Source organism: Ailuropoda melanoleuca, chromosome 8, assembly GCF_002007445.2.
Source record: "Ailuropoda melanoleuca isolate Jingjing chromosome 8, ASM200744v2, whole genome shotgun sequence".
NCBI lineage: Eukaryota > Metazoa > Chordata > Mammalia > Carnivora > Ursidae > Ailuropoda > Ailuropoda melanoleuca.
This window is the reverse complement of record NC_048225.1, coordinates 94,167,559-94,193,352: the sequence shown is the minus strand read 5'-3', so window position 1 is coordinate 94,193,352 and position 25,794 is coordinate 94,167,559. Positions and strand designations below refer to the sequence as shown.

Genomic DNA, 25,794 nt, shown 5'->3' with positions numbered 1-25,794 from the left:
TTAAAAAATAACTCTTAAAAAAGGGAAGAGTGTTAAAAATAGAATTTTCAAACCTCATCCTCATGAATGCATTCTGAGGACCCCCAAAGATGAATTAGATTTATCTCTAGGGCCAACTGAATAACTCTTGACGGGATCCATGCATCAGTCCCTCTCAACTTGGTAGAATCATCCTTCTTGGTTCTCCTCTGCAAGCACTTTAGATGTTTCTTCTGAAGTAGCCAGTGCCTGGGGCTAAATCCTGACCTAACCCATAAAAACTTCAGGTGCGGAATCTACTCTCAAGCATCTTCAGGCTTTGAATCAATGTGTGGTCTTTTGAGGTCTAAAAAATGTTACCTGGTAAGTCACCGTGGCCAGCCCAGGTTCAAGGGGAGTGAAATAGACTCCATCTCTCAATAGGAGGCATAGCAGAGACTTTGCAGCCACCTTTGTTTTAAAGAGATCTATTTTTATAATATAGCTCTGTTACTTGGAACATAAACATGTTCCAAATTGCAACGCCAAACAATAGGACATAGTGCGGTAGCAAATGGAAAGTCGAATAGGTGATCGAATACAATTAAGAAGAAACCCAAACCATCAGATTGGTGAAGCAGATGTGGCTGTTTCATATTCGGATTTCTTTAACTTGGCAAAACTTCTTTCAAATATATTTAGACACAAGGTGTCAGCACAGCCTTGAGCTCAATTCTCATCAAACTATCCAGATAATTGGGGACGGAAAATTTGATCTAAAGACAGAACATAGCTTAGTTTCTCTATTTTCTGTTAGGCATTCTGCTTAGTTATTTAAGGCCAATGATTTTTTAAATGCTGTAATATAAACTCAAAGGGGTGCTCAAAAATAATATCAAGATAAAGCACAGAGCCATAGGAAAGCAATAAAATTTATCCAATGGGATAGCATAGTCATATATATTTTACAGAAACAATTTATATGCTAGTAAATCCCTAATATGATTATAAGCAATGTGCAAAGTTTACTGTTGTTTGTCTTATGCCTAATGAGAAGTCATGCATCTCAGACTATTAATAATAGAAAGCTGTTTCTACAAATCTCTGTTAGTGCTAACGTAAACCTGATCAGGCTCGAGTAGAATCCAAGCCACCGTTTCCAATAGTAAGTTCAAGAATATGTTTTGCTAGGGGTGCCTGGGTGGCACAGCAGTTAAGCGTCTGCCTTCGGCTCAGGGCGTGATCCCGGCATTATGGGATCGAGCCCCACATCAGGCTCCTCCGCTATGAGCCTGCTTCTTCCTCTCCCACTCCCCCTGCCTGTGTTCCCTCTCTCGCTGGCTGTCTCTATCTCTGTCGGATAAATAAATAAAATCTTAAAAAAAAAAGAATATGTTTTGCTAGATTTCCATTTTTTGTAACAGGAATTTACTTGTATCCCTCCATTCACTGGCAGAATCTTACCCCACCCAAAATACTTAGGAATAAAGCAGGACAATTACCGACTGATAAAAGAGTCAGTTCAACAAAAAGATGTAACAGTCCTAAATGTGTATGCACTAATAGCTGAATCTTTCCATTCATCCTCAGTTATGAGGATAAACTTGCTGGATCACAGTAGGTACGTTTTTAAACCTTCTGATAAATCATGTTATATCGCCCTCCAGAAAGGTGGTACCAATTTTTACTCCTAGCCAGAAATATATGAAAAATGCCCCTGTCTCTCTATTTTCACCAAAAGCAGATGACCATTTCATCTAAAATAGGTTTTAAATATGTTTTTATTACTTTCCATTTCTCCTACTAATACCAACTACAAAAGCATATGGATTTTCAAAAAAAGTAAGGATTCTTCTATCTGCTTTCAAAAACAATGAGAATGGTGTTATTTGTATGTGACCCTAGTGCTTCAAAAACATTCCAGTGGCTCAAAATTATTCTTTAAAATTTGATATGAAATGGTCATCACTTCTCAGGCTTTTGACTAAAATCAAGTGTGATATGGTCATTTCAAATAAACGTGTAAGAGAGAGAGAACGTGGGGCACCTGGGTGCCACAGCGGTTAAGCGTCTGCCTTCGGCTCAGGGCGTGATACCGGCGTTCCGGGATCGAGTCCCACATCAGGCTCCTCCACTGGGAGCCTGCTTCTTCCTCTCCCACTCCCGCTGCTTGTGTTCCCTCTCTCGCTGGCTGTCTCTCTGTCACATAAATAAATAAAATAAAATCTTAAAAAAAAAATTAAAAAAAAAAGAGAGAGAACGTGCCAAGGTAAGTAAATTCTCCCGTAACCCTCATAGCTTGTGTATAAATTGTCGCATCATTTTATAATTATCAAATTATATGCTATGCCTGATAGATTGAGACTCTCCTTAAGGTGAGGGATTTTGGGGGGGGGTTGTGTGTTTTTGAGTTATCTTGAAATTAGAGTCTGGGATAGTAACCACTCAATAAATGTTTGGTGAAGGAAGACTAGAATGAAGGAAAAAATGAAGGAAGGACATGTTAATTTCAAGTTGGTCCTTATCCAAATATCACAAATTTCAATTAGCTTAACCCCATTAAAAGAAGTTAACTGTATTCTTTTTTATTATTAATTTGTTGGCTTCTAAATCAGTCAACTAGAGAAAATCTACATAGAATGTATTGCATTCTAGAGCCTACCTAGAGTCCATCAGAAAATTCTCTCTTGTCTAAATTTTTTACAAACACTAGCTGATAATCTGCATTTCAAGCTAGTAAAAGGTTCCGAACTGGTTGACAGTTGTCAGATTGTTATATGTGAACTTACTCAATCCATGAGTAAGGGATTTACATCCCCTTCTCTCATGGTTAATTACAGAATTAAATTTTGTTTTATAAAAATGAGAGTAAGTTTTTTATTACAATCAAAATTTTATATTTGTGTGAGACACTTGTGAAAGCTAGTCTAATGAGGATTCCATTAGTCTGAAACTTCTGTTTAATCAGAACTTTGCTAGGCATTAATAACGATGACTTGAAGGTATGCTTGGTTTTGAAATGCATTGTGAATTATCAAGGACTTGATTATATTTAATATAGGTTTATACATCATGTTCAAATAATTTGAAAATTGATGACGCATGCAGAATCAGCAATGATTTTAGAACTATAGTTGATTTTAGAGATTTCCAAATTCAACCACATCATTATACACATGAGAAAGCTGAGAGCCCAGACAGGTGAAGTCACTTGTCCAAGGCTGCACAGCTAGCTAATACCACAGTGGAGCTGGATCCCAAGTCTCCTGAACCCCAGCCATTACTGTATCCATTGATTGGCCAGATTGACTACTTCTTTCTTCAATTGACCATAATTCCTTAGGTAGAGAAGGGAGACTTTTCTGTAATAATATGTAAAAGAATAATAAGCCAAATGGCCAAACACATAAAAGAGATCAGATCTCTATGACGAAGAAAAACTAACTTCCTAAGGTCTGAATATTTTGAAATAGAATCTCTCAGAATTAATTCTTCAGCCTCAAGTCCTCCTTCTCTTTTTATAACTCTAGCCTGGGCCCAGCACTAAGCATCCAGGACCCACTTGTTAGCTGACATTGAAGCATGATAAGAATTAACAAGAAGTAACTCAATCCTCATTCTCCTCCCCCTTAATGACCAAGCTGAGCATCTTTATCTCATTAATATCTGACTGCAAAATCCCTTGACACCTGAAAAGACTAGCAATTTATTTATAAGGATACGGAATTTGATTGTGAAGCTTTCTGCTGGCAGAGATTTCTCAAAGATTTATCTTTCTCCTGGAGTAAATACCATATTTTTAATTATTCATAATGTTTCTCCTGTTTTACCACAAGCTTCCTCAGAGGACAGAAGTGCATTAAGTCTCCTCTGTTACTGTAAGAGTGTGAAGTGTGAATAGAATATGTGTGTGTGTGTGTGTGTATTAGTATTTCATTGTTATGTTCTGGGCACACAAAATTAAACATGATTTGCAAAAGGTGTAAAGTGATACAACAGACTTTATGCTGCATGCACACCAGAAAACTTAAATGAAAAATGCTCATCGTTGAAGTAGAAACTGGAAAGATTTCATATTCTTAACAGCTATATTAGGGAGGTAAAAATGTGAGCATGCCTATAAATATGACCAGAAACACTTTATCGAGATTTATGCTAAGGAAATATTCAGCAATTGCAAACGTCTTCTATACAAGCTCAGTTTGGTAACCTATTCTCATAACGAATACTTAATAATAGTGGGGAAAAAAAAGAGATACCGTCTCCATATTGCAAGGTACCTGGAACTGGTAGGTTACTATCTTAAAAATGCTAGACTTGAAAGTAGTCCTAGGGGCTTTTCTTTCAGGTTCATTAAAGAATAGTTTAAGAATATATACAATGGAATTTGTCATTTTTAGTGTATAGTGAACAGTCCTATGAGTTATGACAGTCACATAAGCACCACTACAATCAAGACAGAGCATCTCCTTCTCCTCAAAAGTGCCGTCATCTTTCTTTATACTCAATCACTTCCCCACTTTCAAACCCCACATGCCACCAATCTGTTTTCTGTGGTTTTGCCTTTGTCATATAAATGGAATTGTACAGGATTTAACCTTCTGAGTCTGATTTCTTTGGTTTAGTGTAACATTTGAGATTCATCCATGCTGTTGCGTCTGCCAGTGGTCTGTTCCTTTTTATTGCTGGGTAGTATTCCACAGCGTGTGCGTACTAGTTTTTTGGGGTTTTTTTTAAAGATTTTATTTATTTATTCGACAGAGATAGAGACAGCCAGCGAGAGAGGGAACACAAGCAGGGGGAGTGGGAGAGGAAGAAGCAGGCTCATAGCAGAGGAGCCTGATGTGGGGCTCGATCCCATAACCCCGGGATCACGCCCTGAGCCGAAGGCAGACACTTAACCGCTGTGCCACCCAGGCGCCCCCGTACTAGTTTTTGTACCCACTCACCAGTTGATGGACATCCCCCCCACCCCAGTTTTGATTAATTATAAATAAGATAACTATAAGTATTTATAATTTCTTGTATACGAATATTAGTTTTTCTTTCTTTTGGGTAAATAACTCGGAGTGGGATTTCTAGATCATTTATGATAAGTATATGTTTAACTTTATTAGAAACGGCCAAAATGTTTTTCAAAGGGTCTGTCATTCCTACCAATGTGGTCGAGTTGCTTTGCGTTCTTGCAAGCACTAGATATCAAAAGGTGTTTTGAGGACGCTTAACTGGCTCAGTCAGTTAAGCGACTGGCTCTTGATTTTGGCTCAGGTCGTGATTGCCAGGTCCTGAAATTGGGCCCCACTTTGGGCTCTGTGCTGGCTGTGGAGCCTACTTAAGATTCTCTCTCTCCCTCTCCCTCTGCCCCTTCCCACTTCCTGAAAAAAAAAAGGTGTTTTTGTTTTGTTTGTTAACGCTAGCCATTCTAATATTTACGTAGAGTAACGCATTGTGATTCTAATTTGTGTTTCCCTAGGGACTAATAATGTTGAGCGTATTTTTATGTGTTTATTTGCCGTCTGCATATCTTCTTCGGTGTGATATCTTGATGTCTATTCAAATGTTTTGCCCACTTTCTTTTTAGGTTATTTGTTCCTTTATTACTGAGAGTTGGGTTTTTTTGCTTTGTTNCATATCTTCTTCGGTGTGATATCTTGATGTCTATTCAAATGTTTTGCCCACTTTCTTTTTAGGTTATTTGTTTCTTTATTACTGAGAGTTGGGTTTTTTTGCTTTGTTTTTTGTTTTGTTTTGTTTGTTTGGGTTTATTTATTTATTTATTTATTTTGGTTCTTCATATACATCATGTGGTCACCAGTCCTCCAGGAGAAATGTATTTTGTAAATATTTTCTTCTAGTCCCTGGCTTTCTTTCCATTCTCTTAACAGTATTTTTGAAGAGCAGAGGTATTCAGTTTTTGTTTGGTTTGGTTTTTGTGGGTTTCTTGCATTCGGGTGTCCAACTCTTCTAGCACCATTTCTTGAAAAGACTGTCTTTTCTCCACTGAGTTGCCATTCCACCTTCATCAAATATCAATTGGCCATGTAAGAGTGGGTGTATTTTTGGACTCTGTTCAGTTCCATTGATCTATATGTCCTTTCTTTCACAAAATAGCACACTGTCTTAGTTGCTATAAACTTTTTTTTTCATTTTTCAAGATTTTATTTAGATTCCAGTTTGGTTCACATATAGCGTAATATTAGTTTCAGGTGTAGAATTTAGTGATTCAACACTTCCATATGTCACCTNCGCATCGGGCTTCTCTGCTATGAGCCTGCTTCTTCCTCTCCCACTCCCCCTGCTGTGTTCCCTCTCTCGCTGGCTATCTCTATCTCTGTCGAATAAATAAATAAAATCTTTAAAAAAAAAAAAAAAGATTCCAGTTTGGTTCACATATAGTGTAATATTAGTTTCAGGTGTAGAATTTAGTGATTCAACACTTCCATATGTCACCTGGTGTTCGTCACAACAAGTGCCTCCTTAATCAGCCTCACTAGAACTTCATAGTAAATTTTGTCATCAAGTAACATGAGTCCTCCAATGTTGTTCTTATGTTAGTCAATAGAGAGTAATGAGAAATATGAGTACAATGGGGAACACATGAACAATCTATAACCATTCAAATTTTAATTTTAAAACTGTGTGTAGGCCGATATTCCATGCCTGCAGGCTGAGTTTGGTCTGTAGGCTGCCCGTGTGTCTAGAGGGAGAAGACTTGCTAGTGGGTGTCTTGTGGAGTGCTAGCCCTTCCAGAAGTCTTCAGCCCTCACAGCAAGCAGGACTTGATCTCAACATCATATGCCAGCTTATCCAAAACAGAAAGGAACCGTGTGGCACGGACAGCACATGGCCCACTTTCAGTGAGGGCCTCAGGCACTCTACAAACATCCGTAAAAAATGAAATCAGAGTTCCCTACGGTGAGAGCCCACAATCTCTCCAAATTTCTAAATCTCTCCATTGCTTACTGATGGTTGAAATTCCTTTAATAGAGGAAAAAGTCTTTAAATTCACATTCAGAGATGCAAATAAAATACAAGTTGCTGTTTCTTAAAAAGTTAAACATGAACTTACTGTAGGAGCCAGTAATTCCACTCCCAGATAAGTACTCAAGAGAAATGAAAGATACGTCCACATGAAGATGAACACGTGACTATTTATAGCAGTATTACCCACAAGAGCCAAAAAGTAGGCACAAAGTCAATGTCCACCAACCAGTGAGTAGACAAGCAAAATGGAGTATATCCGCACAATGAAATAGAATTCAGCAATAAAAAAGAATGAATTGATACATCTCCAAAACATTATGTTAAGAGAAAAAAGTTAGACACAGAAGACCACATCATGTATTTTCCATATCCATGAAATATCTTGAAAAGGCAAATCTATAAAGACAGAAAGTAGATTAGTGGTTGTCTGGTGTTGAGGGTGTCTACAAATGTATATTATAGATAGATACCAGAGAATTTTAGGGGTGATAAAAATGTTCTAAAACTGGATTACGGGCATGGTTTCACAGCCCAGGAAACTTATGAAAATTGAATTGGACACTTAAAATGGGTGAATTTTACAATGTGTAGATTATATGTTAATGAAGTTAAAAAATATTTAAGTGCTGCCTGGTTGGGGTCACAGTTTAGGATAAATGAGTTTCAAGTACAGATCTTCCTTAATTTACAATGGGATTACATCCCAATAAACTCATCGTAAGTTAAAAATATCAGTAGTGGAAAATGCATCTAGTACGTTTAACCTACTGAACATCACAGCTCAGTCTGGCCTACCTTCAACATGCTCAGAACACTTATATTAGCCTACAGTTGGGCAAAAAACACAAAGCCTGTTGTATAATAAAGTGTTCACTATCTCGTGTAGTTTATTGAATACTGAACAGTGCAATACTGAAAGTGAAAACAGCACGGCTGTGTGACTACAGAATGGTTGTGCGTACGTCGGTTGTTAACCCTCGGGATCACGAGGCTGCCTGGGAGCTGTGGCTCACTGCCACTGCCCAGCATCATGGGAGAGGAATGCACAGCATATCAGTAGCCTGGGAAGAGAAAAATTCAAAATTCGAAGTATGGTTTCTACTGAATTCAAATCGCTTTCACACCATCCTGCAGTGGAAAAATCGTAAGTGAAACCAGCATAAGTCGGGACTCTCTGTACTGCAATTCGTCAAACTCTGAACTAATATAGATGGTTAGGTACAGAGCTTACCCTCTTTTGTTTAGGAGGAGGGGGGTAGCAGAAAGCTTCTAAGTGAGGGGAGGGCGGAGGGGGGCGCACCAGAGAGGCAGTTCTGCAGAGGAATCACCAGCTTCTGACAGCGAGATCTTGACTCCTGTCCTGGCTCTACCACTCACTGACAAGCACCATGGGCAAAGTATTTACCTTCTTTACATCTCCGTAGCCCCTCCATGAAAGAGTGCCTCTTACAGAACTAACTGCAGAAAAAAACCACGAGATAATCCATGTAAAGNGCGGAGGGGGGCGCACCAGAGAGGCAGTTCTGCAGAGGAATCACCAGCTTCTGACAGCGAGATCTTGACTCCCGTCCTGGCTCTACCACTCACTGACGAGCACCATGGGCAAAGTATTTTACCTTCTTTACATCTCCGTAGCCCCTCCATGAAAGAGTGCCTCTTACAGAACTAACTGCAGAAAAAAACCACAAAATAATCCATGTAAAGTGCTTAGGACAGTGTCCACAGCCTATTTAAAAAACTTTAAATGTTACCTAGTATTATTTTTTTTAAAAAAAAACCAGTTTGTGAATAGAAGACAAAATTTCAAGGTGCCACTAATTTGCTGATGGTATTCCTTACTCTCCATTGGGAAGAGATGGAACTTTGTTCGTTGCCACCCAAAGTGCAAGCGTGGCTATTCTTAGTCTCCTTGCCCCATCTGCAGTTACCCTGGGGTTTCTGTGACCAGGAGTAGGATTGCTGGGTCCTCTCTCAGGGATCCAGGCGTATCTGCACCCTCATCTTGCACCTCCTGGATCTTCCTCCCTCCTCTCACTCCATCCTTCACCCTTCATTTGTCTCCAGGCAAGGAGACACCGCTTTATTTCCCAGTCCACCTTCTCTTATGCCAAACTTTATGTTCGGGTCTCCAAGTTTTGGTTTTTATAAATGGAGAGAAGTCTTAACAACTTCGCTCTCAACCAAGCCTGGCTTTTAAGACTTTTCTTTCATTCAGGTTGCAAAAACCAACCAAACAAACACACAGAAACTTAACAGTCAGCACTGAGCAATAAAGTTTTTCTAGCTGGTACCTGCTCTCTCTCTAAAGCAATAAAATATTGGCTCAGAGAATAAAGATATCACTCAGTAAGCTTCACATTTTTAAGAGGAATTTAAAAGTACATTGGTTTAAATTTTTCAGAAATGCTATACCTGTTACAAATGCACAAAGAAAAAGTCATTTTAAGTAAAAAGAATGAAGGGATTTAAAATTATTTGGGACTATTGGTGAGCGTGAAGAGAAGCAGACTTTTTCATACACTGTTTTCACATGTTGCTCATGACTCTACATTTACTGGTGAGTGACTCTGAGGGTCCAAGTGGACACCTGCTGCTACCGTGTGCCCCTCTGCTCATCTCTGACCACCTTTTTTTTCTCTGAAATCTGAAAGACATAACAATAAATAGAAATCTCTAAACATGGGAAATACTGACAAAGAAATTAACGAGCCAATTTCCTCTTTTATAAGCAATTTAGATTGCAAACTTATTTAGATATATCAAGGGTGTAACTTTCTGTTTCCAACTATTATGTTCTGAGATTTGGGAGAGATTAGTTTGTCCATCCATATCAAGAAGCATGGTATTGTGAAATATATAAATTCCTTTTAATTTTAGCCATTTGATTGTATTTTTCATCTATTCAGTGAATTTCTAATTTGCCATAAATGTTGATGCTTGAGGTCTCAAATGTCTATGTTCTATATTCATTCATATATATTCTATATTCATATTTTGATTCAAATCTGCTATTCCCCCAATAGTAAGCTTTCCTTTTGGAAAATGTAACACATCTAGTTTAACTCCACAAGCCTAATGTGAGAAATGATTTCTTATCCCATATCTCTTAGCATGAAACTGTAAGAAGCAAAAGACTTCTGATCAAACACAACACAGTGAGCACATATGTTTACCGCTACTTCCTTCCAGGGCCTCACATAGAGTTCCTGAAAGACATAAATCCATAAATGCAAGCAGGGCAAAGGAGAGGGCAGTGTAAACTGTTCGAATTTAGAAGCAAATAGATGAGTGTAAATTACTTAGTAGCTAAAAGAAGCTGAAAATTTAAACCAGCACAAAGCAAAATAGGGTAACCCAGAAGCAAGACCATTAACTGTATAGAACCCCAGTATGGTCTAGAAATTACAGGTATTACATACTTCAAAGAGCTGGTCAGGTGGGACTTAAAATGGAAGGGTAGGGAAAGTCTGTATAGGAAGCAGTTAGGGCTCTTAGATCCCCTCCTCCACTCCACCTAGTAACTACCTTTTCCCATCCCAGTGGAAGATTGGTTTGCTCTGGGAGGAAGCTCCATCAAATGGCTCAGGACATAGCACATCAGGAAGCCAAGGACAGGGATATGCCCTGATAATCGAAGTCTACATACAAAAGGTGAGAATTTCATTGCTCTTCTTTAATTTGGCTCCCTAGAATCCTGGCATCTGGGTTGATACCCCCGAACAGAAGACTGAAAGATTCTTCTCTGGGAAAATTGACCAACCCAAGAGCCTCACAGATGCTGACTGCTGGGGGCACTTAGGACATGGTCCAGCTCTGCCACCTTGTAATGAAGACTACCATTCCAGAAGCACCACCCCCACCCCACCACTCACACCAAGGCTTCCATACAGTTTCTTAGTGCCTCACTCTTAATTTAAATACACAATAGCAGAGAAAGACTGTGAGATAGAATTGACTTAATCTTCCAGAAAAACAAACAAACAAAAAAGAGATGGAAAATGGAAGAGAAAATTTAGAAAACTAGAAGACCAATGTAGAATGTCCAATATCCATGCAATAGGAATTCCAGAAAGAATAAGTAGAGAAAATCAAAAGGAGGGTGCTATTACAGAAATAAATCCAAGAAAATATCGTAGAATTCAATGACGTGAGTTGCCAGAGTATTCCCAACACTTTACCCATTCCGAGACACATGAAATTTCAGAAACCTGGTAATAAAAAAAGACCCTGAATGCTTCCAAAAATGTTTAAAAATGTCATATGCAACAGAACGGGAACCAGCACAGCATCAGACTTCTCAGTAATAACAATGGAAACTAGAAATAAATGCAACAGAATCAAAAATTCTGAAGGAAATTATTATTTTCAACCCAAAATGCTCTGCCTACCTAAGTTCAATCAAATAAGAGGATAAACACATTTTCAGATGTGGGGAGTGTATCAGTCAGACGCAGGGAAAATTTAATATGACAAATTATTGATTAGTAGATGATTAATGTGGTAAATGAGAACCCTAAAACATAGAGGAATACCAAGTGTAGTGAGCAGTTGCTTCTGAGGCAGAGAACCCCAACACAAGGAAGGAATGAACTTGGAAGAGCCTCCTTTCCTAAAGGCTACCATCCAGACCTCTTCATAGAGAGCACCACTGAAGCCCGTGGGATGGTGGAGAGGTTCACTGGAGTACCGAGGGCCAAAGCTGGTCTGTGGGAAACTGCCCACTGGGGTGCATCGCACTGAAACCAGTATGTAGGAGGCTACCCACGGGAGAGAGTGGGAGCTGGCTTAGTAGAAGTTACGGGCGGGAGAACTGGAGGCACGTGCTGGGGGTGAGAGGAGAAACTTGCTGGAGGGCAAGGTTCCCTGTGCTCCCTGCACACTTGCTAGCAGCTACCCGTGGGAGCTAGGAAGAGAAACCCTTTTCCCTGCCATGCCTGGCAGTGTCTTTCCAGAACCCTCTATTGACAAAAACTAACCTTGTCCCAGCTGGCAAAGAAGAAGTGTTTACAGCGTCCAGCTCCAGGACCCTCAAAGAGGGACAATTGGGCTGACAGGCCATAACTGATAACTGGCACACGATGTCTCAGAAAATGTCCCTTCTATGTGCCCTTTCTTGGGAAGCTACTTAAAAATGTAATCCACCAAAAAGAAGTTTGAAAGAAGAATATATAGGATCTAAGAAACAGGGGTAAGGGATTGATCACAGGAATGAGGCATAGGGAACCCCAAGATGATAATGGGAATCCCAGGATGACAGCTGGAGGCGGCAGCCCTAGGGAGCAATCAGGGCCTCTGATTGGATCAGAAAAATGGAGGGCTCCAGGAAGGATGCCTGGAGAGAGAAAGTGTGTGTGAGAGAGCTTAGGTGGGAGGTGGGGGCGGGAGGTGTGAGGAAGAGAAGGAAGAAATACGGAAAGGAGATTTATATGCAGGCAGCACATGCATTAGATTCATAAAGAAGTAAGAAGAAAAAATAACAAGCAATTATTAATCCAAGACAGGGGGGAAAAGAGCTTTACAAAAAGGAAATGCAATTATTGTTCGCTACATGGCAAGTTGTGCAAAGTACTTACATACTTAAGAATCTGAATGAATATTCAACTAGCTAAAAATCATGATATATTAAGAAGATGAGGTGAGAAGAGGGAAGAATAGGGAGAGCTATAAGAGAACCGAAGCCTCACCTTACTTGGTAGGAAGGCAAGAATAGATATAACTAAAACAAAAAATATGAGGAAGGAGCATTAAAAAATGTTATTTAGAAACACGAAGGTAAGTACCAAAAGAAAGACCTAGAAGTGTCACAAGTGGTTGTTTCTAGGTAGTCATAATTGGAGATGGGTAGAAGGGGAATGGAAATCATTGGTTCTAGTTATGAGTCTTACAGAACTGCGACATTTTAAACCATGTATATTGGTATCTTCAATAAAACGTGAAGAAAGGGGCACCCAGGTGACTCAGTCGGTTAAGCATCTGACTCCTGATCTCAGCTCAGGTCTTGATTTCAAGAAAATAAGTTAGTAAAGGGAAAGTTCTTTCTTAAGTTTGATTTGGAACCTTAGTCTGGGTCTAAACACATTCCTTTGATTTATTTCAATTAAAGGCTGGTCCCAATGTCGATCTCCCTGCTTTGGATATACTCTCAGAAACATTAAGTCCTTAGGCAGTAGCGATGTCCCCTCAAACTGTGTGATAAACAAAACCAACGTGTTCCTGAGGGAGTGAGGAACTGTAGTATAAGCATGACCCATCTGACAGCAGAAAGTCATTTAGCCCAGGGTGACTCACGTAAAGCTGCTTTTTTAGATAAAACCCCAGGAGACCATTAGAGAGACTTCAGAATAAAAATTAAAACTGCTGCCAGAAGTTACTTTAAGGATGGATGGGGGTCTGTATTAATTTAGCCGCTGAGTTACATACATGGTTACACTGGCATTAGAGCTTTGCCCACGTGTCTCCTCAAGAAGAGATGCCCCTCTAGGTCTTTGCAAGTCTATTACCTTTCCATTCAGGGTACCAACTGTATATCGAACACTTAGTGTGTGTGTTATGAGTTGAATTGTGTCCCCTCCCCCAATTCATATGTGAAATCACTAACCCCACCATCTCAGAATGTGACCTAATTGGAAATAGGGTTGTTACAGATAGAATTAGTTAAGATGAAATCATTAGGGTGGGCTGTAATCCAGTATAACTAATGTCCTTATAAAAAGAGGAAATATGGACATAGACACACCCACACAGGCAGAATGTTTTGTGAAAATGAAGGCAGAGATCCAGGTGATGTTTCAACAAGCCAAGAAATGCTAGTGATTACTAGCCAACCACCTGAAGCTAAGGGCTTGGTATGGAGCAGATGCTCTCCCTCGGCCCCCAGAAGGAACCAACTGTGTCAACACCTTGATCTCAGACTTCCGGGCTCCAGAACTGCAAGAAAATTAAATTCTGTTGTTGAAGCCCCCCAGTTGGTAGAACTTCGTTATGGCAGCCCTGACAAGCTATCATAATGTGCAATGTGCTTTCTCTACCAAGTAATGGGCTATTGCCCAGATGATTGTCTCTTTGTTGAAAGTATTTTCCAGCAAGTCAATATGGTTATAGTAGGTCTTCTTAACATAATTGCATCATCAATCAAATTAAACCCATACATTTGTATTGGTATGAAAACTTGTGGGAAGAGATAGCAGAGAAAGAAAATGCAATTACTGATTTCTTTAGACTGAATGAAGGAACTTACTTTTATATTAGAGTGTGGAAAGGAACAGACTCACTAAGATTTTCCCGTTGAATTCCTTGTTTGATCTTCTAACTAATTCAAGTCCTTTCAGTTTACAGTTTGGTTTGTAAGTTTCCTTAAAGCATGACTGCACTTAGTTATGTATAGACTGCTAAGGACCTAGACACCATAAAGCAAGGGTAAGCCTGCCTTTTCATTGAAAATGTTCCCCACTTGCAAACTGCTGAGGGTCTAACTAGACAACACTGTCCTAAGACTTATGTATTATACAGAAGTCCAAGTGGTTTAGGGTCTGTAAATACAAATGGAATTGAAAATGTTTACCTAGTACAGAAGAAATCTTTAATCAATGATACGCATGTGTCCTGATGCACAAACAGCCATCAATGTCTCTAGAACACATGAGTTATCTCAGTGTGGACATTCGGAGTAATGTCACTAGAACAGGGTTCTGAAAGTAATTCTATTCCTCTTAGTATTAAGAACTTCAATTTTGGCATTTGAATCTATACATTCAAAGTAAAGTTGAGAATTGTGATATAGCTATGCTGCTAATTCAAGTTAAAACACATTTTCTTTGGTTATCTGGATGTTGCAAGCAAATGTAGGAACCTATTAGCATGAGTTATCATCCAGAGAATTGATTTAATTTTCCATTTCATTTTGCTCATGTAAGCATGGTCTAAATCATTGAGTGAGGAATATTCCTAGCAATTAACTACATTTAAAACCTTGGTAAAAAGTCATTTTTATCTAATGGCCAAACATAACAATAACAGCAATTCCTTACAGTTATATGGTTTTGCAATTTACAGGCATTCCCCTATGTGTTATCTGATTTGATCTGCCTGGACTTTTTTTTTTTCCTTCTTCTTAAAGGTGCACAATGGTGAGAAAAATGAGGAACCTAGAGGTCAAGGTATTGTATGGAAATTACACAATTCAGGATTCATGAGTCCCAGTTCAGTGTTCTTTCTACTTACGTCAAAGATTCTTACTCTTTTTTATGTCATGAGCCTCTTTGGGAATCTGCGGAAGCTTTTGGACCCCTTCTCAGAAAAAATGTTTTTAATTGTATTTTAAAAGCTCCATAGGATTACAGAGGAAACCAATTATATTAAAATACAAGAATCAAAATATTTTTAAATGTTTGCTACAGTAACACATGTACTTCTTTATTAATGCATTAAATATCAAGATACAGTAGCAAATCTAATAACTACCATAATTTCAAAGTAGTGAAGAGTGTAAACGATATTTTGCAATATCTACAGCAACTGTAATGTGATATGCAAATATCTGTGATTTCTATTCGTGATATTGTCACTGGTACGGCTACATATAAGACATTGGGAGTTTCCAATAAACATTAAGCCAAACAGGACGTGGCAGTAGAGTTTTGAATTGAAATAATTATTTGATCAATTTTTGGAGTGATTCGGGAACTCTTGCTGAGTTCTGAAGAACTAAATTAAGGCCTTGGAATAGCTTGATAGTGAACTGGATACAGGATGACATCACTGAAAGGTCTGGAACACGAGTTGAACTATATGCGTCCTAGAGCCAGTAAGGCTCCATAAGTGTATGTTGCGATGACATTTATTTACTCAAGGTCATCAGAAACTCAGTAGACTCTTCCTCAGCATCTTCATCCTATCTTCAGATATTCAAAAGCTGGTAATAAAAAACCAGAGATCAACAGGAAACAAAATTGCATTAATTCAAGGAAAAGCTATCCATCTCAATTGTTAGAATAGGTTTTCAAGACAGGGACATATATTCTACTTCTAGTCATGTCATTGGTTCTCTCAAATGTCTTGGTCAATTCACATGTGCATGTGTGTGTGTGTGTGTGTGTAAATATTTTTTAAAACTTTATTTTTTAGGGGGCGCCTGGGTGGCACAGCGGTTAAACGTCTGCCTTCAGCTCAGGGCGTGATCCCGGCCTTATGGGATCGAGCCCCACATCAGGCTCCTCTGCTATGAGCCTGCTTCTCTCTCCCACTCCCCCTGCTTGTGTTCCCTCTCTCGCTGGCTGTCTCTATCTCTGTCGAATAAATAAATAAAATCTTTAAAAAAAAAACACTTTATTTTTTAGGACAGTTTTATTAATTAATTAACTAATTATTAGTCTCCATGCCCAGCATGGAGCCCAACTCAGGGCCCGAATTCATGACTCTGAGATCAAGACCTGAGCTGAGATCAAGAGTGGGACGCTTAACTGACTGAACCACCCAGACGCCCCTAGAACAGTTTAAGATTTGCAGAAAATTTGAGAAAATGGTACAGAGAGTTTTCATATTCCCTTCACTCAATTTCCCCTATTTTTAACATCATACTTTAGTATAATATGTTTGTTACTATTAATGAACTAATTCTGATACATTATAATTAACTAGAGTCCATACTTTATTAATATTTCCTTAGTTTCCACTTACTGTCCTTTTTGTGTTTCAGGACACCACATTACATGTAGTCACTCTGTCTGCTTAGGCTCCTCTTGACTGTGACAGTTTCTCAGTCTTCCCTTGACAGTTTTAAGGAGTACTGGGGTGTGGTATTTTACATAATGTCACTTACTTGGGATTTTTCTGATGTTTTCCTCACAGTTAGACTGAAGTTATGGGTTTGGGGAGGAAGATCACAGAGGTAAAGTGCTATTTTCAATACACTGGATCAAGAGTACATATTGTCAACATGACTTATTACTGTTGATGTTGACCTTGAACAGCTGACTGAAGTGTTTGCCAGGTTATTCCAGGGTAAAGTTATCCTTTCTTTCTCCTGCAAATTCACTTTTCATGTTTCTATAATTAATTGCTGAAGAGAAATAATTCCCATAAAGCACGGTAAGAGAGAAGCAAAGGTCTAGAAAAGGTTTGGGGAGGGTAGTTAGTCCAGACTCTGGTTCCTGTCACCAAACCTTCCTGCACAGATGGCTTTCTGGCTGGCCTACTTTTAAAGATAAAAAAGGAAGAGGACTCCACAGTGAAAGTATTCTAAACTCTTGACAATTGACGTTCCGTGGCTCAATCAACAAGTACATAGACTGTCCTAACCATGTGCCAGCTGCTTAGATATATGCATAGCTCCAAGGCATTTACACCATCTTAAATCATTTCTGGAACAATGTGGTATATACATAAATAAATAGATAGATAAATAAATAAATAGACAAATGACCAAATAAAATGCAAGGCATATGACACAGTGGAAGTCAGTCTGAAAAAATTATAGTGGTTATGAGCATAGGGTTTGAATTCAAACGATCTGAGTTGATATTCCAGGTCTCCCCAATTGAGGCATACACTTTATAGACAAGCCACTTAGCCTTTCTAAGCCTCAGTCCCCTTAACTGTAAAATGGAGATAGTCATGCCCACTATTAAACGTTGTGTACATCAAATAACCTTTAGAAAGCATCTGGCATATAGTAGGCCCTCAGGACATGTGGCTGTTGTTGCTAGATAGGGAATAATTACACAATCTTGCTTCAGAGTCACTCTAATTAAATAAGATCTGTTTTAGATGGGTGTTTGCTTCTGCTGAGACTGAATTTAAGCAACACACACTGTGTATTCTTAGTTTTCTTTCCACTTCCCACCTTCCTCCACTCCTTTTTTCCTTCCCTTGTTTTTTTCAGATTTCATTACCTCCTTCCTGTTTCCTTCGACTGTCGGTGCCTTCATATCGTTACCTACTGCCAAGCCCCTCTGTTCCACTGGTATTCTTGAAGCAGCAGAGCTTCTCAGTGACTGATAAGTACTCCTTTTCCCCCAGGTAGTCAGAGAGAGAGAACTGGCAAGAAGGGAAAAAATGTTTCTGTGAGTAGGACGTGGATTCCTGCATTTGTTTGTTTTGTTTTAAGTGGTTGCTTTGCTGATCCTATTACTGTAAAGGGTAATGATATTTGGGAATAAAAGTCTATGAATAAGTAATGATAATAGAAGTAAGAACCAGAACTGTAGGATATAAAGCCTGTGTTAAAAATAGTCTGTCATTTTCAATTCTGCCTACTAAGCCTTTTCCTAGACTGAAAGACACAGACAGCGCTCCGGCGAGAGGAGCAGACAGCATGGGAGCTGTTCCACAACCAACCGGAAACCACGCTCCAGAGTAAACCCGCCTTCTCTGTTGTGGTCAGACTCTATCTCCACCACCACCACTGGGTTTCTCTGATACAGGCAACAAAACCTTTTTTTCAAAGCCAAGTTAACCAGAGTAATGAATGCAAAATGTACTGATTTAAGAATGGAAACTACCAAATGAGGGTCTGCTTGGGGAACTTTCTATTTCTTGAGACACAGCTATTCTTCCACAGAGCATGCATTGTTATGTACGTGGCTGTAACAGGCAGGCCACCCAGGGATCCAATTAAAGCACAGAAATGAGCAGAGGCTGAACCATAAGGAAATATGAGAAGAGACTGTGACTCCGGATGAGAATTCAAATCCTAGCATCTGAGACATCATTCATTTCATTATCTAGAAGACTGGTCAAACTGAAGTCCTAAAACCTCAGCATGAATGGCTGCCAAACTCTGGTACTAGTGATCTAAGAGAAAACAGACAACTGTGCAAGCAAGGGCTCTGCACTCAAAACACCCAGCCATCAGTCCAAGAAGACCAGATCCTAGGACTGCAAGCCAAGACATTACAACCAATGTGAGCAATTGCTCTGGTGCAGTCGTGGCCTCAGATTTATTGCTTTAATGGCTAAGGTCACAGGCTAAAGCACTCACCAGATTCTGCTATTGAACACAGACACCACCGCCCCTCCTGCCTCCCCTCATCCAACACCAGGAGTCTGTTAGGGCAGAACTGCACAAATGGGAAACACCCATCAAATGCAGCAGGAATATTAACTTCACTAGGAAGCCTTTATATGCCATTACTTTAGAAAGGAGTCCTTGTTAGTCCTACCATTAAACAATTAAATTGTCAGAGATGAATTCTGTGCGTGTGTGTGCAGAGCGTGCATGTGTGTGCAGGCTGTGTAATTTCCCACTCAGGTGATGTCTGCAGCAGGTCTCTCTCTGTCTCTCTCTCTCTGTCTCCCTCTCTCTCCACCCCAGTTGTATGCTTTTCCCCTTACATTGTTGAAAATAAATACGTCTTCCTAATGGCATAAGCAATTTTTGTTATGAACTTTGATATGCCTACACATTTTATACCACTCAGAAGATAGAAATACAAAATGAAATGTTCAGAGATGAATTTGTCTTCCAGTATCTCCCGGCCAGGACGTGGTTCCTATTCCCCTTTCCTGAGACAGGTTACTGATACGGTCTGTTTATGCTCTTAGCATTGTGTACATGAAGATTATATGAAATAGCTCTAAATCAAATCAAGGCTAATGCCTACAGATGGAAAGAATGATAACCACATGCTGTATCTCCCTTATATTTTACTCTTAATTAGAGCTTTATGTCTTCATGACACTGACTTACTTATCCTAGGTCTCGATTTATAAAATGTTTGACCTATGAAAATCAAACATGTTTATGAAAAGTACACACATTTCACTTAAACCCAGTATTGATTTACAGATAGTAAAGACACAGTGTACTACCTAAATTGAACAGTATTTAATAAATATAATTAGGATCACACTTAAATCTCTATAATTTTTACATAGCTTAAGTTTTTACTTATTTAGATTATATTCTTGCCTTTGTCAGCTACCAAAACTCTTCTTTGAGGCTTTAATCCTTTAAAAATGCAAAAAAGCATAAAGAATATTTATACACTAAGATGAAAAGAATTCTCGAAATTACGTGTATGTAAGGCAAAGGATGAGCCCAAGAAAATACTGCTGATACCTACAAATCTTCCAGCTCCTGAAACAACCATGTTAGATTAATTGTCCATGTGCCAATGCAACTATTAGTCACTTAATAAATGCTTCTTGGGATGATGACATAATATCATAAATATATCCTGCTATTCTAACACTAAGCCTCATAAAATGTTCAGCTTACCTGTTTTATAACAATGTACAGATAAGGCCAATAGGGAAGGAAAGAGAATTTAAAATCAAATTACAAGTAGTTATACTTTCTTCACAAACTGCCCCTCTTTGGGGTCTCCTTCTCCTTGGCCGATGTTTTTTTTTGACAGGATGACAGAATTATGAACTTTGGAGCCTACCCTTGTTATACAGTGAGACTTACAAATAGGCTCAGTTGGTCGAGCGTGTGACTCTTGATCTCGGGGTCATGAGTTCAAGCCCCATGTTGGGTGTAGAGATTCCTTTAAAAAAACACTTTAAAAAAATAAAACAAAACCAAATAGACTTAAGATTAGCTGTGATACGCTCTGCTGTCTGGATCTGCAATCCTTTACACAACCCTGCATAGTCTCTCTGTGGCTTCACCAAAATCTGTCTTCAGGTTTTAGATGAAACCCTTCATCTCCTTACTCAGTAAGTCATACTTCTGATCTAGTGCTCTGGCACAGGGTGGACCTATATGTTTAGGTTTGGGGTAAAGAAAAACTGGACAGGCCCTTTTTCCCAAAGGAAAGAAATGGGTGGGAAAAAAAATCTCTTTGGAAGAAAAAAAAAATAGAGCAAAAACAGGTGATATTATCCCTAGAAAATATCCACATCATCATTTTTCTTCTTTATTTCTTTATGTATTATCTCAGTTTGTTTTGTAAAAAGTTTAAACCCACACCCCAACACACACACACACACACACACGCACACACACACACACACACTCTTTGACCATCTCTTGCTCAGATGGAGGGCTCCCCCCTCCTCCTCTCTGGTTATCCAGGTCCCGCCTAACTTTTATACTGAACTTATGGACCATCTTTTCTCTAAAGACTTGGGGTGAGTATTGGGGTTGATATACACCCAATTACCACACTCTTTTAGCTAAGAAAATATTAATAGCATTAAATGTATTTCAAGGGAAATTTTTTTAATTGCAAAAACCTCTCTTTACAAATAATCAGTATGTATACTGTAACCTATTCTTACCTATTCACTAGTATAGTACCCTGAGTAAGGGACCATATATGTTGTGTGATTTCCATTCAGAAATAATGTTTATTGGCTTGTATTATATCTGAAATCATGTCATTAATTATTAATTACTTTGATTGAAGTTTGTGTGTCGTTTAGGAGACTCCTATTAAAATACGAATATTCCTGAGAGATATAGGACTCCAAACTCATTATCAATGATTTACATATTTTCAGGAATTATTTCTGGATTTTTCTGATGAATTATCAAATCCCTTTCCACCTGTGATGATGCATACGTAGATTCAGCCACACCAGGAACACAAACACACAGACCTGACTGTATTGTGATGTCAGGAAACTTAGGAAAGACTGCTTGCTATCCCAGATTCACTATTCCATCCCAAATTTCGTCTTTCAAATTTAAGCCAAAAGGGTCTTTTACATCATTAATACAAATATCCCACACACTAAACCAAAATATTATTTTCACATCTGAATAAATGCATCTATCATATTCTTCAATGTGCTGACCTAAGCCCCTCACTTTTTTTTTTTTAAGATTTTATTTATTTATTTGACAGACAGCACAAGCGGCAGGGCGGGGCGGGGGGGGGCAGCAGAGGGAGAGGGAGAAGCAGGCTCCTCACTGAGCAGGGAGCCCGATGCAGGACTTGATCCCAGGACCCTGGAATCATGACCTGAGCTGAAGGGAGAGGCTTAACTGGCTGAGCCACCCAGGCGCCCCATAAGCCCCTCACTCTTAAATGTTCTGTAAAGTCTACAATTATTTCATTAAGTTCTAAGACTTCAACCTTGGTAGTTATTGAAATAACCCTAAATTTTTATAATTTGCTCTTAAATTCTGTCTTCATTTAGACCAGAATATTCAACTGGCTACCAGATCCCTCCATCTGTCTATTTCATGAACATCTCATTCTCAGCATAACCAGAACCACCACATTATATTCCCTTCAAACTTGCCTCTTCTCATTTGTTATGGCTTCACTCAGCCACAAGGTGACTCAGGGAGGAAACCCAGAGTCAAATTTCTCTCCTCCCTTCCCCACAACCAATCAATGATTATATCATAAAGATTCCAACTCTGTAATACCCCTCCCTGTCTCCCCTAGTAGAACCACTACTCTATCACAAACGGGCATTTTCCGTCACCTCGCCTGTTGGAAGAGCTTTCCAGCATGGCTCTCCACTGTGCATTACACTTCTTAAAGCTTGGCTTTGACTGTGTCATTCTCCAGCTCAAAAACCTAACATGTTCCCCATTGCTTATTAAATTAAAGTCAAACTCTTGTTTTTCAACGTTTTTTATCATATGGCTTCATCTACCTTCAACTTTCACATACTTTATCACTCTAGTAAAACAGGAGGACTTACCATTGGCTAAAGATGCCCTTTGCTTTCCAACCTATGTGTCTCAAATGGTTTCCTCTGTTTGAAATATTTTCCTTCTATTCCGCATGTCCACCCACTGAGAGCCTACTTATCCTTCAAGGTCAACTTCAGATTTTAATTTCTTAAATAAGTCTCTGGCTCTCCTCATCTGGATGTGGTTTGTCCCACCACTGAACTCCCATTCTACCACACCCTGGATTACTAAATAGTACCATTCTTTCTCTGCTTGTCTTTGGCTACTCACTATATTGACGACTCCATAAGTCTAGGAACAGTGTCTTATTCATTTCTACTTCTCCTGCAGTGTCTAACTCAATGCTTGTATATAAAATGCATACAATTATTAAAGTGTTTCTGGGCGAGTTTTGAAGTAGGATTAGAAAGACAGAGGAGGAGCTCCTGGCTTTTGAAAGGGTGGCTTTGCCAAGAGGTGATATTCCAGGATATCAACTATTTACACAATTTGTAGTGTTAAGACTGTAGCTTAGAGCAAGCATCTTGGCAATGAATGAAAATCCGCACTGGGGGACAGGCGAGCTGGTCAAGAGCATCAGCATCTGTTTGGATGAGATATGGTATTGGGGACCCTCAGGCAGGCAAGTCAGTGCAAAACCATTTGGGTGCTTGAAGAGCTTGGAACGTCTTCAGGTCCTGGAGTGCTGCAGGGCAGATAAGAGCCCTGGACCAGAGAATTCTAGAACACACAAATGAGTTCACGATAAAATAAACTGCCTGCTTCACCATTCTGTATATTATAGGTTAGAGTAGCTCTATTTTAGCCTTGTTTGGGTTTCTGTACATATGCGAAACGAACTTGTCAATCAATAATTGTTCAATCAACACATAATTATTGAATGCTGTCAGTGTGCCAGGCTCCACGCTGGAGACACAGGGCTGAATAAAAAAGACAAAACCCCTACCTGTGTGGGCCTTAATTTCTACTGGGAGGAGATTGTGATAAATAGAATAAATGCATAAAATATAGAGCCTATTAGAAGGTGATAAGTCTTCCGGACAAAAATAAAATAAGATGTGGAAATGAAGTGTTAGAATTTCAAACAAAAATTTTAAGGCTTTGTTAAGAGGGTGATATTTGAGCAAAGACTTGGAAAAAGTGGAATACTGATTTGTTGCAGGTATCTGGAGAAAAAACATTCCAGGCAAAGGGAATAGCCAGTGCAAATATCCTGTGGTAAGCACAGGCCCGATACACTCCAGAGTAGGTGGGGACAGAGTGAGGTTAGAAAAGCAAAGGGAGACTTCCTGCCTATGGAGACCATTGTAAGGATTTGGTTTTTACATTGAGTGAAGTGGAAGGTCTTAAGAAAAATCTTAGCAAAATTGACATCATTGGCTGTTGAACTGTAGAAAGAGCCAAAGACTGAGGCAGGAAGACCAATCAGAGGGCAACTGCAATATCCCAGGCAAGAGATCGTAATGGTGGATCGGACCAGGGTGGTGGCAGTAGAGATGATAAAAAAATAATCACATTCTAGAAAAACATTAAGGTTATGGGGGGGGGGCATATGTAAAATTAGTGATGGGGATTAAGGAATGCAGTTGCTGTGATGAACACTGGGTGTTGTATGAAGTGTTGAATCACTATACTGTACACCGGAAACTAATATGACACTGTATGTTAACTAACTGAAATCTAAATAAAAACTTTAAAAAAATATGGGGCGCCTGGGTGGCACAGCGGTTAAGTGTCTGCCTTCAGCTCAGGGCGTGATCCCGGCGTTATGGGATCACGTTATGGTGGCAGTAGAGATGATAAAAAATAATCAGGCTCCTCTGCTATGAGCCTGCTTCTTTCTCTCCCACTCCCCCTGCTTGTGTTCCTCTCTCGCTGGCTATCTCTATCTCTGTCAAATAAATAAATAAAAAACAAAATCTTTAAAAAAAAAAACAAAAAACTTTAAAAAAATAAATAAATATTCAAAGAGCTCAAACTCCTGCTCCATAAAAAAATAAAAATAAAAAAAAATTAAGATAGGACCTTAAGGATTTTTTGATGTATTAGATGTAGGGTATAAAGGGAAAAAAAAGTCAAGGATGACTCCAACATTTTTTTTGCATGCGCAACTAACAAAATAGTGTGGTTTATTAACTGGAATGGAGACTATTCAGTGTGGCAGAGTTGAAGGAGCAGAGACGCTCAGAGGTTCCGTTTTGGATCTATAAATCTTGTAATGCCCGTTAAACATCTAAGTGGAATCTAGAGATCAAGAGAGAGGTTAGGACTGGAGATCTAAATTTGGAAGTCATCAGAATATAGACAGTATTCGATGCCATGAGACTGAATGAGATCCACAAGAGAGTGGCTAAAAGGAAGCGACAAGTTTCAACGGACTGAGCTAGAAGCACTCTCACAGTCAGAGGTCATAGAGAAAGGGAGGAACCAGTAAGGTGGGAGGCAAACCAGGTGCCTATGAGGATCTGTAGGATCCTCCTGGAAGCAGGATAGAAGGTGCTTCAAGGAAGAGAGAGTGATCAAGTTGGTCAAATGCCGCATGCAGGTCAAAGAAAGAGAGCCAGGAAAGAGCTTTGGATTTAGCAACATGGAAGTCATTAGTGACATTGACAAAAACAGTTTCCATGGAGTGATGGGATGAAAAAGTATAACAAGCTTGAGAACAGGAGAAGGGGAGCTGGAGACATTGACTACAGACACCTCTTTTTGTTGTAAGAAGGTTACACTTGTTTTTAAAAGCCAATCATTTTGACTTTTTATTAGTCCAAATGGGCAGTGTCAAGAGCAATCTGAATGAGTCGAATTTTACTTGAAAACACCCCCCTTTCCAATGACAAAAAGGTTTTGTGAAATGTGTTTCAGTAGTTCTAAGTCTGGCACTCTGTTTGTTGACTGGGGGAAACATCACTGCCTTCAGGGAATTTGCAACTCAAGATATCTTAAGTTTTATCATCAAATTTCTGTCTTGGAACTTCTACACACATATGACACCATAGTTTTCAGGTTGAATATTGCAACTCTAAATTACATTCACTCATTCCAAATATTTCATTATTGATTTGTAGGCAGTTCTTTCCTTGTGTCATGGCCACCACTTACTTAAAATTTTTATTTTTATTTATTTTTATTGAGATATTATTGACATACAACATTACCTTACTTTCAGGTATACAACATAATGATCTGATATTTGTATATATTGGGAAATGATCACCACAATAAATTTAGTTAATATCTGTCACCACACATAATTACAG

At 39.1% G+C, this 25,794-nt stretch overlaps 1 long non-coding RNA gene across 2 annotated transcripts; it reads left to right on the top strand.

Moving 5' to 3' along the window:
- The first annotated feature begins 7,964 nt into the window (after positions 1-7,964).
- LOC117803440 lies at positions 7,965-19,270 on the top strand. 2 transcript variants are annotated; one of them, XR_004627302.1, is made up of 3 exons: positions 7,965-8,086; positions 10,483-10,593; positions 18,200-19,270. It is a non-coding gene; the product is annotated as an uncharacterized LOC117803440 (long non-coding RNA). The 2 variants fall into 2 exon arrangements; XR_004627303.1 differs by lacking the exon at positions 18,200-19,270 and adding an exon at positions 15,059-15,279.
- Positions 19,271-25,794: the final 6,524 nt, after the last annotated feature.